Source organism: Sinocyclocheilus rhinocerous, unplaced genomic scaffold (assembly GCF_001515625.1).
Source record: "Sinocyclocheilus rhinocerous isolate Xijiao unplaced genomic scaffold, SAMN03320098_v1.1 scaffold798, whole genome shotgun sequence".
Lineage (NCBI taxonomy): Eukaryota > Metazoa > Chordata > Actinopteri > Cypriniformes > Cyprinidae > Sinocyclocheilus > Sinocyclocheilus rhinocerous.
This window is the reverse complement of record NW_015635037.1, coordinates 651285-665617: the sequence shown is the minus strand read 5'-3', so window position 1 is coordinate 665617 and position 14333 is coordinate 651285. Positions and strand designations below refer to the sequence as shown.

At 39.9% G+C, this 14333-nt stretch overlaps 1 protein-coding gene across 1 annotated transcript in view; it reads right to left on the bottom strand.

Annotated features, from left to right (window-relative positions):
• Positions 1 to 13174, bottom strand: part of LOC107746285 (B-cell CLL/lymphoma 9 protein-like) — a 130484-nt gene extending 117310 nt beyond the window's left edge. Inside the window, exon 1 of the mRNA XM_016560427.1 lies at positions 12864 to 13174. The gene's annotated coding sequence lies outside the window, so the exon portion shown is untranslated. The remainder of the gene's footprint in view (positions 1 to 12863) is intronic.
• Positions 13175 to 14333: the final 1159 nt, after the last annotated feature.

Here is a 14333-nt window from a genome sequence, read left to right as displayed (position 1 = left end):
GTTTTAGGTAGGCGTGGCTGACTCTTAACTTTTATAAAGAATATCTCTTTGGATTTGAGACTTTAGTCTTTGCAACTTTACAGATCTTCTTTATGCGCCAAGAGCTTGTAACACTCCAAAGAGAAAAGAAAAATTGAAATCGCATCATATGACCCCTTTAAAGATGGGCATATACAGGCTCTGGTCCAAAATCTAGTGAGCTGCATTGCATGTCTACTGCCAACAAAGGCATTTACTCTCCGAGTTTGTTGTGGCAAAATCCAGTAATTTCTATAGGAATCTGTGAGATTGGCAGCTTCACATGAGGGCGAAAAGGATCCCCAAGCAGATTTTGCTCGTGTTCAAGTTGGTCATGTTAATTGGCGACGTTGACTGCTTGGTTTGAAGGTGACTTCTGTTCTGTGTGAGCACGGCTTCATGCATCGCTACATTATTGACAATTTTGTCCACAAGGTTTCTCTTATCCGACCACACATTAATATTGAAAATTTCTTTAAGCATAAACATATACACAAATACTGGGTAAAATAGCCAATTTTCTGAGCTTTTTTGAATTTATACTGATAGTTGTCTCTACTATCTTGGATGTCATTTTTTACAAAGCTTGTTGCAGTTTATTATGGTATATTTTGGACACATACCTATGCCTTAATATGTAGGCATCTCACTAGGTACAGATCCAAAGTCTGACAAACTGTTGTGTTTCTGTAGCTAAAACAGTAGAAAATGGTCTTATAAAAACACTAAGGTCAAGGGTTTGATTCCCAGAATCCATGAACTGCTACAGTGTGTACCTTGAATACATCTATCAAAATTCATATAAAGTAAATGAATGCACTGTATTTGTGAGGTGCAGATTTCTTATATTCGTTCTATATACTACTGAGCAGCTCCCTTATCAGAAGTGTGTTTACAGGAGCGAAGTGTTTAAAATCGAGGGGGTTGGGTTGCAATCACAACCGAGACGTGAACACACACACACACACACACGGTGTCTCTCATTCACAGGAGAAGTGTCATTAGTATCTTTCCCGAAGCTTCCATTGGCCAATAAACGCTAGCAGTCAAGCAAAACTGCTCTGAATTCATCACTCTCTCGCCTTCTCTCTATACCATCCCTATGTTTCTCTCTCTCTCCCCTCTCCATCCCTTCTTTCTTCTTTCTCTCCGTCTGTAGATGTGAGCAGCGTGCCCCCTGATGAGTCACCTCTGTCATCAGAGCACCGCAAAGGGAGAGAAAGACACACAGAGAGAGAGAGAGAGAGAGAGAGACAGACAGCATCTCTTCTGCAAAGTCTCACCCCATGCTCAACCCCCACCACACACATAACCAAAATCGACACTTAAAGATGAAAATTTAAATTTTTATCTTTTTACTCTCTTTCTCTCTTTCGTTCACTCCACCTATCTGCCCCCTCCCCCATCTTTCGCTCTCTCAGAATCAAATTTCTAAGATCCAAAGCGTATCGAATGTGCGGCATTTCTTTGTGCACTGAGGAGAGGAGAGGAAAAGTGATGCTTTCTCAAATACCAGAGGAAGTGGAAGACTCCCCCAGCAGAGCAGCAAAATTATGGAAATAGATAAATAAATAATACTACGGCTGGCAGTGTCGCTTCCCTGCTGCTGTGACTAATCAGAGGGTGTGAGCGTGTGTGTGTGCTGATTTGGGACCTTCTGCAAAACACACACATGGTGCTGCAGCAACATCGCCGAAAAGCATGTCCTCAATTAATTTGTGTTCACATTAATAGTGGTGTGAATTCAGTTCTGTTGGTTTAACTCAGTGTCCTGGCAAGACACAATAAAGTGCCAAATATTTTATTTCTTTGATGGAAAACTGAGATTTTGTCCAAAACAACCACATCTGGGACAACTGGGATTTTGTCAAAAATTTGGTTTTTATGTGGTTGAGATTAGCCCCGCCCTCTGTGAAGTCTCATTGGTCCAAAAAACTGCATGTCAAATATTTAATATGTGATTGTGTTCTTTTTGTGTTCTGTGAGGCCAGAATTAAAACGAAATCTATAAAAAATCATTCTGGGTACTTAAAATAAAGTTGAGACAAACAAAATATAAATACTAGATGAAAAAATGCTGCCATGGCAGTTACCTGAAATAAATAAGTATATGTACTAACATTTCTAAAACAAAACCAGAAATAAATATAAAATGAAGCAGAATTTAATATAAAAAAAAAAAACTAATAACACTGTTAATAAAACTAATAAAAATGTTTAAAAAAAATTTAAGTAATTAAAATTTACAAAAAAACTTGAAAATATAAAAATGTTAATAAACACTATAATAGCATATGGGTAATAATTAAATAACACTGATTATATTATCTGATTCAGTTCTCAATTGTTTTGGTCGGAATCAATGAAAAAAATGTATCATGAAAATTCCCAAATGGACTGAACCTTAAACTTAAATCACTTGCTTGCAAAACCATTCACACTGAATCCAGTACTTGGACTGAATTTAATGTGAACTGAATGACTTGTAAAAGAACAAGCCATTCAACCATACAAAATATAGTTCTCTCACAAGCAGCCTAACAAAAGTACAGCAACTACTTTTCTGGAAAAATGTGAACCCTGAAATAGAGGTACACAGACGAAGTAGGAGGAGGAAGATGACGACGAGGGGAAATGGAGACCACCGATCCAGCTCTTCCGATCGCTCTCGTCAGCCGGAGGGATTCTTTCCTAGAGACGTGCTGAAATTGGATTTCTGTCACCGCCGGAGAAGCATGGTGGCTGAGCAAGGCAAGTAAAAATGGCGGTTTAAGCGAAAAAAAATGACCCACAGGATGAACCGGAACGACATAAACGAACCCAATGTTCACCAACCACTCAGTGTTTATTCCTCTGTGCAGCATGGCAGTTAGTTGCCAAGTTATGTATTAATTTGATTAATTTCAGTAAACTATGTGCAGGTATCTGCTGACTATCATTATGACCTCTCAAAACACTTCTAAGAACTATCAGTGTTTTGGCTTCACTGAAGAACATCACGCCAGAAATCGCATTTAAAGCTAAAAAAAAGTGCAACTGACAGTTTTTCATTCACAGCGTCTGTTCTGGGAAGCTCAGTAAATCCCTGAATCGCACTAAACTCGACTACAAGAGGCTGCAAATGTTTTCTTTTTGAAGTTGAACTAGCTGAGATCCTTTGTAAATGTATAATGACTCACCAATACAGTGTAATACTGGATCATTTAGGTCTACAGAGAAGAATATTAAACTGTTAATAGGCCTGTTTAGGTAGTTTCAGACTGATGCAACATTGAGACACTAAAATCCACAGAAACCCAGCAAGCCTTTCCAGTCACAGACCTGACAGTTAAACATAGCCAGACTTCTGGTTATTGGCAAAAGTCTGCATCACTTTGCAGTGTATTCTGACCAAGAACCACCCACTTAGACAGGAAGAGAATTTCTGTGCATGAAAAAAGTCATGATAATTTCACACAGTCAAATATATAACTCTGCTCTAGTTTACTTGATAAAAGTGTCTAAAACAAAACTTTAAACACTGGCTTCCACAAATCTAGCAAACTTTTAATTCTCCTAAAAAGTATCAACACTGTTTCTAAACAAGACAAACCTGTATACTCTGCATACAGCCAGACAATAATATTGGAACTTGGGGTTAAAGGAACACTCCACTATTTTTGAAAATAGGCTATGATATTACAAGTGCTACCGCCAGACCCAGAGATCGGCTGAATGGATTCGAAAATGGTAAAACTCAACTGTTTAACTCTAGGGGAGTTGGAAAATGAGCCTATTTTCAAAAATAGTTCTTTTAAAATATCTTGCCTTTTTCCAATGTAATATAAAAGCATACAGTCATTGAACATCTATAACTGAGATAACAGATCTGATCAAAATAGCTAAATGCTAAACAATGTTATGCTATAACAGGTTTGAAAGTCATTTGGCTAAATGTACAAACCTTCATTAATGGCATCAGCTCTCAGAAAAGCCCTTGACGTTAGAACTTGAGTATGTCAACACAAGACCAAAACCTGCTTGAATCTGTGACGACAATAGAAGGATACTTGTTCTATTGCAATAACTCAAACCCTCTGTTTGAGAGGAGCCTTTTATCATTCAAGTCCCTCTCCCACTTTTTACTCTAATGTATTACGTACTGATGAGTGTTTGATACTACTAAAGCAATCTGTTGATTGTAATCAAGTATCTGTTGAGAAGATGAGTCTCTCTTAGATGGTGAGGATCCTTCTAAAGTGGGAGGAAGAGGAGGAGAGAATAATAGACGTACAGAAGGAAAAGTGAGAGATTCAAAGGCAAAAATGCATCAAATTGATTTTCGGTGCTGAATGCAGGTTGGTCAATACAGTGTTCGAGATGGCTGAAATCTGCACCGCTGTTCAAAAATTTGGGGACAGTGACTTTTTAAATACTTTTTCATAAATTAGGGTGCGTTAAATTGATGCAACAAAGACATCTGTAATATTTCTGTTTTAAATAAATGCTGTTCTTTTGAGTGTTCTGATGATTAAAAAAATATCACCGTTTGCACAAAAATTTTAAACAGCACAAGTATTTTCAACATTGATAATAAGAACAAATGTTTTTTTACAGCACTAAATCATCATATTAGAATGAAATTAGAATGAAAACTGGAATAATAACATCTACACAAAATTCAGCTTTGCCATCACAGGAATAAATGACATTTTAATTGTACTAAAATAAAAAATAAAAACATATTATATTAAATTGAAATAATACTTCACAGTATTAGTTTTTACTGTATTTTTGATCAAATAAATACAGCATAAGAGGCTTCTTTCAAAAACATTTAAAAATCTTTCCAAGCCGAAACTTTTAAACATATAATCGTAATAATCATAATATGGCTTGTCATACGTTATTACTTAATTACATTTTTTAAAATTAAATTAATAGAGTGGAATTTGGTTTTATCTACAGAGGTTTGATTGGATTGTGAAAAAAAGGCTATGATAATGATTGGTTAATATTATTTTTTAAATATTACTATTGTTTAAAAATTTGATTATGTAATCTTTTAAAGTTTTAAAGTCAAGTGATTTTTAAGTTCATGGATGAAATATGTACAAGAAGACCAGAGACTTTGATTAAGAAGGTAAAGTGAGTCAGTTTTCATTTTGTATTGTTTATATAGGAAGGAAGGTAAAGAGGGATAGAGGGGAATATGATATAGATTTAGAGAAGAAAAGAGGGAGAAACAGGAAAAGAGATGCAAGGGAAAGGGAAGGTGGATGTGTTGGCATATCACTGATGATTACACAGTGTCCGCGGAAACGTGCAACCAGCGACACCATGGCAACAACACTTTTCACTCGCGGTCCAGGGAGGTGATCTGCTTAGAAGATAAGTGATCTCTCTTTTTCTCAAATTTTCTCTCCCTCACCATCCCTAAACTAGTTTCTTTCTCTTCTCTTCCTTCTAGGAAACCTCAGTCTGCCTTTTTTTGTGAAACGAGTCTACTGTTAACACACACACATTGGGAATCTGTTAGGTTTGTACTGTTCAACACTGAAATCTGAATGAGCATCGGTTGTTTCCAAAACAGGTTCCAAAATGGTCGCAGGTTTAACCGCCGAGACGAGAGCCAAGATGGCTCTCCACCTCCAATCACCTGATGTCACTGGCCCTTGAGGGAGCCCTCTGCCAAGTAGTAATATCCCGGACCTTTGGATTTGAGTGCTTATGTTTGGATGTTCTGGTCTGACTGCAGTAACCGGAGCCAAAATGGCTCCAGGTGGAGTGGCCATGACTTGAGCCAAGATGGCAGCCAATGCAGCATGTCTGGCTTGTTGCGGAGGGCCTCTAGTCTTAATGGGGAAGACGCAGACAGTCCGGACAAGGCTTGTTTCTCCTGAAACTGGACCTGAATGACTTCTCCAGTCTCAGAGACAGATGGTGAAGTTATTAAGGAGAAAGAGAGGGGAAGAGAAGGAAAAAGAGAGAGGTATGAACACCAGGGACAAACTAAGAGTGTTGCCAGCATGTGCCATTCACAGGACGGTTGGTTGGCATACGCTAATGAAAACTGGTTCCTTCGTCATCCAAACCTCTGGAGCATAAACACAGTAGCATATATAGGAATCTGCCACAATGTCACTAGTGTATGCGACCACCCCCCCCCACCCCTTCCCACCATTTCATCTGCCTTCCATCACGACAGAAGCCACAAGCTGCATGGTTGACTGGGCCGGTCAGTGAAAGACTGTACAGTCCAAAGCAGGAAAATTGATCTCCATATCTTTGTCCTTCCTGGCCTGAGAAGCCTGGAGAAATTGCTTGGCTATAGCCATGGCATATTTTTCACCACTTTGGGCAAAAATCCATGTCGATTACGCAGCCAATCGATGGCCTGCGTCTCTTGCTCAGCGGTGCTGCTAAACGCATCAATGATGAGCCCAGTGTGGGCGGCAGAGCCAGAGAGACAGGGGTGGAAAAGAGAGAGGGAGAGAACGAGAGTGAGACGGGCAGGGAGGGAGAAAGACAAGGAGCTAAAGAGGGAGACTGACAGGAAAAGAAAGAGAAAGCGAGAAGGAGTGGGAGATAGACGGGGGAGAAAACAAGAGTGAGAAAGAGAGAGAAGGAAAATGAGAGTGAGACAATCAAAGAGGGGGAAAATGACAGCAGGAAGAGAGAGAAATAAGGAGGTAAAGAGGGAGGGAAATTGACAGAGGGAAAATAAGAGTGGGATGGGGAAGAAAGGAGAGAGGAGGGTACACAGGAAGGGAGGGAATAAGACAGACAGGTAGAGAGGGAGATGAAAGGGAGAAGGAAAGAGAGAGGAAGACAATGAGAGAGACGGGAAATGAGAGTGAGACGAAGAGAGACAATAAGGAAGGTGAGAGACAGAGAGGCGAACTGAGAGTGAGACAGACAGGGAAAGATGAAAGTGAGACAGGCAGAGAAGGAGAACAAGAGTGAGATAAGTTGGAAAAGAAAAATTGAGGCTGATGGGGAGGAAGGTACACAAGAATGAGATAGACATGAGGAAGAAACACAAGTGAGAATGAGGAAGAAACACGAGTGAGACAGACAGGAAAGGAAAATAGAGAGGGTAAAAAAAGTGAGACAGACAAGGAGGGAAAGTGAGAGTGAGACAGACAGAAAAAATTAGAGTCAGACAGGCAGAAAGGAAAATAGTGAGGGTGAAAAAAAGTGAGAGTGAGACAGATAGGGAAAGATGAGAGGCAGAGGCAGAGAAGAAGAACGAAATTGAGACTGATAGGGAGGAAGGTAAACAAGAATGAGTAAAAACGGAGGAAATGAAAGTGAGACAGACAGGAAAGAAAATAGAGAAGGTGAAAAAAAGTGAAACAGACAAGGAGGGAATGCAAGAGTGAGACAGACAGAAAGGAAAAATGAGAGTGAGACAGTTGGAGAAGAATAGTAAGGAAGGAAAACAGTCGGGGAGGACACAAGCATGAGACAGAAAGGAAAGGAAAATTAAGAGGGCGAACGAAAGTAAGACAGACAGGTAGGCGAAATGAGAGTGAGACAGTAGGGGTAGGAAAAGAGTGGGAGAAAGAAATTGAGACTGACAGGGAGGAAACGAACGCGAGGCAGACAGGAAAGGACAATAGAGAGGGCAAAAGAGAGTAAGACAGGCAGAAAGGAAAAATGAGGGTGAGACAGCTGGAAAGGAATAACGGGGAAAGCAAAGGAAAACAAGAATGAGACAGACAGGGAGGAAACAAGCATGAGACAGAAAGTAAAGTAAATCGAGAGGGTGAAAGAAGACAGACAGGGAGGGGAAATGAGAGTGAGACAGTAGAAAAAGAGAGGGAGAAAGAAATTGAGACTGACAGGGAGGAAACGAAAGAGAGACAGACAGGAAAGGACAATAGAGAGGGCAAAAGAGAGTGAGACAGGCCGAGAGGGGAAAATGAGAGTGAGACTGCTGGAAAAGAAAATTGATACTAACAGTGAAGAAAATAGGCAAGGAAAACTAGAATGAGACAGACAGAGAGGAAACGAAAGGGAGACAAACACGAAAGGAAAATAGAGAGGATGAAAGAAAGTGAGACAGGCAGAGAGGGGAACAGACCCCAAAAAAGTAGGAAAAGGGAGAGGGAGAAATTGAGACAGACAAGGGGGATAAAAGAAAAGGAGAAAGAGAGTGAGACAGACAGGAATGGCAAATACCGGCAGACAGCAACAGAAACTAAGAAAGAGGCAGAAGAAAATGAGTGAGAACCATTTAAAGAGACAGACAGACAGAAAAGAGAGACTTGATGTTTTATCTTCCTTAAATCAGTAGTTTGGTTTCACTGTGCTTGTGTGTGTGTGTGTGTGTGTGTGTGTGAGTGAATCGCCTGATGTAATCGGTCGTTGGAGTGTGCGAGCATGTCCTGTGTCACTAGTGGAGCATAGCGAAAGCTGTGATTTACAGGAGGCTGTGGGGGAAGCTGAGAGAGAGAGAGACAGAGAGAGACAGACAGACAGACAGAATACTCGTAAGAAGTATGAGGATGCTGTGACCAGAGCATCCAAACCACAATAAATGACATCTCTGTTTCCATCTCTCATACTGAGCTTATACACAAATACCCAAACGCTCTGAACACCTACGACGTCCATAATAAACATACACGCTCCCACAATGCAGTTCTGCAACTGCTAGTTGTGGTAAAGTGGCCCAATGGTGCTACTCAACAGTACTGAAGTGTGTTGTCTTAGCATTTTATTTTACATATGTTACATGAGCAAAATATTTTATTATATAACTGACGATTATCACCAAGTTCGGTCCAAAAAAGCGCGAATGCCGCAGCTAGCCGGTGACAGCTCCCAGCTCCGACTGAATTATTTACGTCAGAGTTCTGACAGTGTTCTGAGCAGATTTGCTCCACTTTATATCGGCGAACGGTCGGTTGTGACATCAGCACTCGACCTGAACCAGACGTTTGGCATTCTGCTAGCGCCTGACATGCTAATCTGGCTAGCCTCCTCCTAACGTCTGTCACGCTAAGGTAGCCGCCTCCTCTCTCGTTCTCTTTGCTCTCCTCCTCCATGACATGAATACAAATGTGCTTTACAAAACCCAAGGCATCATCTCTCTGCACCCCACCCCCTCCATCTCTCCCTCCATCCCCGCATCTTTGTGTGATAGGCACCTCTAAATGAATTTGCAATCATCTCGGTGGCTAGGCACACAAGGCTAGTCCGCACATTTCCACCTATTCAAAAAGATATTAAAGTGGAGGATACATTGGAAGGCGAGAGCGCTCAAAAGAGGGATGCTTTTCAAAAGAGCGATTCGAAATCTTTCTCCTTTTTTTTACAGCTCGAAAATCCCTGCTGACCGAGATGCACCTCGTCTCCAATGAAATAATGAAACAATTATGACCGTGCAGACACGCATCCCAGAATTAACTAAACTGTCATCTAACTAAATGTGTTTTATGTTTGCTGTGAGTTATTAGCCGTCCCCTTAACACACTCGTAATTTATGCATTGGATATTTGACAACTGTGAAAAATAAATCCATTTATTTCCTTTGGTTCTCTCTTTGGAGGCACATCCCTCCATACTACTGATCAAATCCCAACCCCTCCCTCCATTTCTTCTTCTCCTCCTTCGGTAGCAGATCTCCAAGGCCTCTTATTCCTTCCATTTCTCAGTTCAAGTCCTGAAATCTTCCTCCCTCATTGGCACACTCTTGGTATTTATTGGAAATGCACGTGGATGGATTTACCTATGGCGGCTTTCAGCATAGTCTTTAGTCATATTTAATTTGACCCAAACAAAAATTAGGCTGTGAAGGATAGAAATAAAGTCATACTAAAATCTAAGCTGTTCTAAGTTGGTCTTCCAGCAACACCATTGGTTTTAGAGGGTTGTTGGTCTATGCACAATCAGCTTGTAACACTCTAAAGAGAAAGGAAAACTTGAAATCGCATCATATGACCCCTTTAAACTTGGTTAACTGGCCGACCAGTTAAACCAGATGAACACCAGCTTGGCCAGGCAGGAAGACTAGTTAAACCAGACTAAACCAGCGAAGGTCATACAGAACAGACGTCTATCCCTCACAGCCTTATTTTCATACACTTCTGTTTTAGACTTTATATGGACAATGGCATTTGATGGCACTATAATGGTTACGATTATGGTTTGTTTGACAGGAATTTTGTTCTAGGGCCAACACAAAAACAAAATCTTGGTCACCTCCCTATCCCTATAATATTCCATATCAAACATTAAACTGAAAACAGCATTTAGTGGATTTGGTTTTACAGCGTAGATTTGAGCAATATTTAATTTTACGCAAACAAACGTAGGCTGTGAGGGATAGAAATACAGATGTTCTGAAAACTAAGCTGGTTTACTGGTCTAAGCTGGTCGCCCAGCCTAGTCAGGTTGGTTTTATAGGGTTTTTGGCTAGGCTATATTTGGCTAGGCTATAGACCAGATGGTTGATCAGCTAAACCAGATGAACACCAGCTTGGCCAGGCAGGGAGACTAGCTAGACCTGATTAAACCAACGGATGTCATACTGGATAGACTTCTACCCCTCACAGCCTTGTTTCCATCCACTTTATGGTTGGAATATTGCATGTCAGACTTTGAATGGAAGATGGCATTTGGTGGCCTTGGTTTTAGGCATATAGTGGTTAAGATTATGGTTTGTTTAATAGGAATAGGGCCAATGAAAGACAAAATCTTGGTCACCTCTGTTTCAAATCATGAAGGAGACAACTGACCCTGTGCTCTTTACCTTTCTCATACCCTCTGTCACGACCTCTTGCTGCCAAGCACAAAACAAACATACAGTACAAACAAAAAAATGGCAGGTCAGTGAAGCTTCTACATCAAAACGGCAGGATATATTTACATTCCCTTATTGGCATGTGTGATGCTTTTAAAACATCATTAATGAGCTTTTGCAAACCACTGTAATTTTTATTCCACTTGACTCTCAGTTTGCGTGTAATTGCTATTAAACTCAGGGGACATATAACCATTATGTTCACATCAAATAAAGCACTATTTTCATGTTCCTGTGTTCCACCTCAAACATCATAAAAAGCTATTAAACTGTATTGCTGTAAATATTTTAACATGAACTATTCAGTATTACATCATTTATAAAACTGCAGCTATTTATACATACAAGGCCCATTGAAGCCATGGAAAGGATTTAGCATAATTCTAGTGGTCCTCAACTACAGCAATACAACAAGAGCAGTGGTCTTTTCATGGTAAAAGTCACTGAAAACCACCTGAACCATGGTAAAACACTGTAACGTGGCCTTGTTTTTTTACGTTTACATTTATGCATTTAAAAGACGTTACTATCCCTAGCAATTAAACAAAGAGCCAACAATATTTATAATCTACAATGCCAGATTTATTAGAGAACTAGATTAGGAAGCAAGTTAGATAACAGAAGAAATGCAGAAATTAATGTTTTATAAAATAGTGGCAACAACAATACTGATAAACTATTTTCAAAAAATAGTTCTAACTGTTCTATAATCTAACTGTTTATGTTTACCAAGCAAAAATATCAACTTAATATAGAATGTGCATTAATAGAGAATGTTTAACCACAACTGTGCATTTATCAGACTTTTATAGTAGGTTTGAGCATGGCTCATCCAATCAGAATTTAGAATCAATTTTTTATAGCGATTATAGATTTTTATAATACATGATCTGCATATTTCTGAAAAAATATTGCCATCAATTACTGACCTACATGTCACAGAGATTATTCTTATTATGAAACGTTGACCAGAATGTCCTCTGAAATTGGAATTACAGCTAGGGAAACCTGAGTTACCAAGAGTTTCCAATGGTAGACAATTATGAATTTAAAAAAACAAAAAAAACAATTTCAATATCTTGCAATTCTGGGCATACACATTGCTGTTGCTTCATATTGTACATTTTTACACAGTGAAATGTGTATGAACAAAAGTCCAACTCTTGAACATAACATGCTCATTATTACAATTTAAGCAGTGCTGGATTAAGTAGCATCTTCCAATTAAAGACAAGTGAAGGCAGAATATATCCTGCAACCTATGGAATACAAGATCATCATGGGAACAGTAGCACTCATAACTCCAAATAAATACATAAATAGTTGTGTCTTTTCCACCTCAGCAGCTGGTAGAAATTAGAAATTGCATGTGTGAGTGACACCGGAGACGATTGGACAACCTTTAGCATGAGAGACAGGCAGAAAGAAAGAGAAAATCACTGCAGGTTTTCGGAACAGCTGGTAGTGTAAAAGCAGTCTGCTACCACCATGGAGGGCACAGCCTGAGAAACCCCCCCAGGCAGAATAGAACCACCCCCCAAACACACACACACACGGCTCCAATCATTGCACAATTCACCCGCAACCAAAAGTCACAATCCTGACATACAGTAAGAGAAAAGCTCTTGTTGCTCTGCAGCTATCACACACACAGATGAACCCGCTCCTGAATAACCAGACAATAATGAGAGGAGAGGAGAGGAGAGCAGAGGAGGTTTACACTGGCATGGAGGGCAACTCATCCAGACTATCCAATGACACATTCCAAACCATCCACTCCCCCATCGCCCCCTGCCCTTTCCATACAACCCTATATCTTTTCAAGGACTAAGAATAACGGAGCGTAATAGTAAACGTTTTTACCCATGCTCACCTAGCCAGGAATAACCACAATAATAACAGCACGCCGTTTGCAGCCCCAACTTCGGCTCCAACTCTGGATCTACTCATTTTTCACCGACCCACCCCCCTCGAACAAAAGAGAAAGATAAAGTAAGAAAAGGTAAAAAGAGAGAGTGATCTGGTGCTGAAGAAAAAGATACAGTGTACTCACCGCCTCTCTTTCTCTGTCACTCTATCAGCCCCAGTGAACGAGCGTCTCCTCCTATTTCTCTCGCTTTTCTCCCTTTCTGTGTGCCCTCTCACACACAGCGGCCATACAAAAACACGTTCAGGATCATTTGGGTTTTCATCATTTGTTTCTTCTCTTATTTCTCTCCAGGCTTTTGTACCCCTCCCTTTTGTCCGTGCTGGCCCAAAAAGTGCACACACATCCACACAAAGGGCTGCTCTTCCCTGCAGTCCCTGGTCCCCTTCAGCATCTAGACACTAGGACAACATCAAAGCAACTTGGGGGGAACACTTCAGGGGCCTATTGTCTCCAGTCTGATCGTTTTTTCTCGCCTCTGTCCCCCCCTTCACTTTTGACGCCACTTGGTACGGTCCAGGCATTCAAGCCAAGCAGCTTTCACACATGCAGGGGAAGCTTGTCTCAGGCAATTGCTGACAAGCTACAAACAAGGCAGCCATCCCCCTTCACTGTACACACACACACACACGAGTGTGTTAACAACTCGGTTCTCTTGCTGAGACTCAAGCCCTCACTTACCAGTCGCTGTTGAGCCCGACAACGTCATTCAACTTGTGTATCTCTATCTTACTATCTCGAAGCGTCAGCTTCAGCTTTGGGGAAGCTACTTTTAAAGTGTCTTGGAGAGCTACAAGAAACTTAAAGTTTAGCTTTTGGCAAAAAAGCTACACCACATCCGACTTAGAAAAAAAATGGAGCGATCAGTTTAGTTGACAGCATCAAACAAATTATTAACACTAGGACTGTAAAGGTTAGGCCATTAATGCATGCAATTAATTAAATGCTTAACTGTGTTATTTTTTATATAATGCGAAGATTTCTTAAATTTCATACTATAACTGTTCTGTGTCATTTCTAAAAACTGAAGGTGTGGTGCAAAAAAAATGTTAATTAAACATTTTAATCAGCCTAGTTAATACCTAATAATACACATTGACTAAACACCAAATAAATAAAATTAAACAATGGATTAATAAAAAAAAATGAAACTGGAAACAGTAGTTCTAAACAGCAATATTTAGATAACTAACAATGTATTTCCCTAGGGAAAAAGAAGAGAAATACTCAACTGAGTACTAATTCAAATGAGTCTTTTGAAAGAGCTCAGAACAAACCGACTCACTAAAATGAATCAAACCTCCTATAACAGTACTAAATATAGAGTGAGACAGTCTTGTGTGAGACTGAATGATCGCTGCCTCAAATCATCCAAACAAATCAACTCAACTCGAACCAGGTACACTGGTTCTGACACAGAAAATTCTAGTAAATTTCACAATTGATTACAAAGAAGTGACATGTAAAAATAAACATGAAATTTTGAAGTAGAAAGACTTAAATAGTACTTTCTTGTAAAACATACTACAATAACCTTTATTTACAACTTTGAAAAATCACTTTTTACAGTGAAGTGCTTTGTCATGCAACTTGTTG